This window comes from Engraulis encrasicolus, unplaced genomic scaffold (genome assembly GCF_034702125.1).
Source record: "Engraulis encrasicolus isolate BLACKSEA-1 unplaced genomic scaffold, IST_EnEncr_1.0 scaffold_25_np1212, whole genome shotgun sequence".
In the NCBI taxonomy this organism is placed as follows: Eukaryota; Metazoa; Chordata; class Actinopteri; order Clupeiformes; family Engraulidae; genus Engraulis; species Engraulis encrasicolus.
In genome coordinates this window covers 2,297,265-2,299,764 of record NW_026945544.1, presented here as the reverse complement: position 1 = coordinate 2,299,764, position 2,500 = coordinate 2,297,265, and the positions used below count along the sequence as shown (strand labels likewise).

Here is a 2,500-nt window from a genome sequence, read left to right as displayed (position 1 = left end):
TGTCAATAAATCAGGCTATGATGAAGTAGCACACACACACACACACACACACACACACACACACACACACACACACACACACACACACACACACACACACACACACACACACACACACACACACACACACACACACACACACATGCACAAACATACACACGTGGAGAGAGAGAGAGAGAGAGGCAAGCATGCAAGACGCAAGCGCACATCACACAGCGCGGAGGCTAATTTGAAAGCGTTCACAGAGGGATACACTTCCATTTGTTCGAGCAGAAGGCTTCCCTGCTAATCCTTCTGAAATACATCAGGAAAACTAAGTGCATTTTTACCACTGGCACGGGTCCCGCTAGAGCCCCAGTCTCAGCCCCAGCTCCAGCCCTCCTCCTCATCTTCATCTTCATCCTCGGCGGCTCCAGCGCTGTGCATTGGCCCCCTGAATCACCTGCTGCTCCTCATTACGGCCTGAACACACACACACACACACACACACACACACACACACACACACACACACACACACACACACACACACACACACACACATACACACACACACAGACACACACACACACACACAGACACACACACAGACACACAGACACACACACACACACACACACACACACACACACACACACACACACACACAGACACACACACAGACACACACACAGACACACACACAGACACACACACAGACACACACACAGACACACACACACACACACACACACACACACACACACACACACACACATTTATCAACACACACATACAAACACACTTGCACAGGTACAAGCACGCACGCACGCACAAACACACACGCACGCACGCACACACACACATTTATCAGCACACACACACAAGTACGTACATACACACTCACACACATACACATACACTTGCACAGGTACACACACACACCCACAGGTAATCACACGCTCACACATATTCATACACACCCACACACAGATGTGCACGCACACACACATTCATGCACACACAGACGCACACACACACACACACACACACACACACACACACACACACACACACACACACACACACACACACACACACACACACACACACACACACACACACACACACACACACACACACACACACACACACACACACACACAGACTGACACAGACACACACACAGCTAGTACCACATGCACAACTCCTTTATTCCTCAAAACCAATCAATGGAAGTCCTTGCGCCCTTTTGCGTGTAACGAAATCACACGGCAGGCACAGGAATAACCCACCAAACCAGCCGTGGCGCTTTTGGGTTCGAATTTCATCTGCAAGAAATTTCCCCTCGGGACGGCTCCGGGCAAGCCTTATCATCGCTACTTAAATGAAGAAAGCAAAGAGAAGAAAAGACAGAAAGAAAGAAGGAAGGAAAAATGGGGGAAGGGGAAAAGAAGAAAACAAAGCACAGATTTTTGTTCTTCTTCTTGTGTGTATCATCTGAGTTAATAAAGACATTTCCCTCTACCGTGTATTATAATGTCACCCGGTTCCTACTGAGATTTGCTTATCTCAACACACTGCATGTAGAAGGGCCAATGTGTTGTCATTGCTACACCAAGGCCTCCATTTCCCACTGGCTATTGTGTGTGTGTCTGTGTGTGTGTGTGCACATGTGCACGTGTGTGCGTGTGCGTGCCATTTCACAGCTCAAGGGGTGATACAATATTCTGCAGTCTTTAATCTCTCTCACCTGCCTACCTGTGTGTGTGTGTGTGTGTGTGTGTGTGTGTGTGTGTGTGTGTGTGTGTGTGTGTGTGTGTGTGTGTGTGTGTGTGTGTGTGTGTGTGTGTGTGTGTGTGTGTGTGTGTGTGTGTGTGTGTGTGTGTGTGTGTGTGTGTGTGTGTGTGTGTGTGTCTCACTGGTTCTCGTCCTTCATCTCGGCGAGGTCTCTTAATGGCGTCCACTCTTCTCCGCCGCTCGGCTATTCAGCCCCCCTCACCACTGCTCCACAGTGCAATCCAACACACAGCGCCGTATAGATACACACCCACCGTCCAAAGCATCGTACTGTATATGAGTGCGTTACAATATGCGCCCTTGCCTCCTCCACTTGTGCTTGTTTCCTCGTACCAGGAAGTAATATGTCATGATGACATCACTGACAACCGCATTATATTTCAATATCTTGCAAAAGCTAAATTGTAAAGTCTTTTTCTCATTTGCAATTGGGATGGTGAATGAAAAACAGTCCCTCAAAAGTTGTTGTGGCTAGGCTGACAGCTGGGAAACTTTATCGTTTTCTCCAAGGAGGATGGGCCAGGAGGCGGGGCGAGGCTACAAGCACAAGTGGAGGAGGCAAGGTTGCATATTGTAACGCACTCTATATATCTACTCTCACACACACTCACTCACACACATCCCACCAGCTACCTACCACACACTTACTAGACACCTACCAGACACTTACCAGACACTCCTACACACACACACACACACACACACACACACACACACACAC

The 2,500-nt window shown here is 48.6% G+C and overlaps 1 protein-coding gene across 2 annotated transcripts in view; it reads left to right on the top strand.

Moving 5' to 3' along the window:
* ehbp1 (EH domain binding protein 1) overlaps positions 1-2,500 on the top strand; it is a 286,125-nt gene that overhangs the window by 209,218 nt on the left and 74,407 nt on the right. The window lies entirely within an intron of this gene.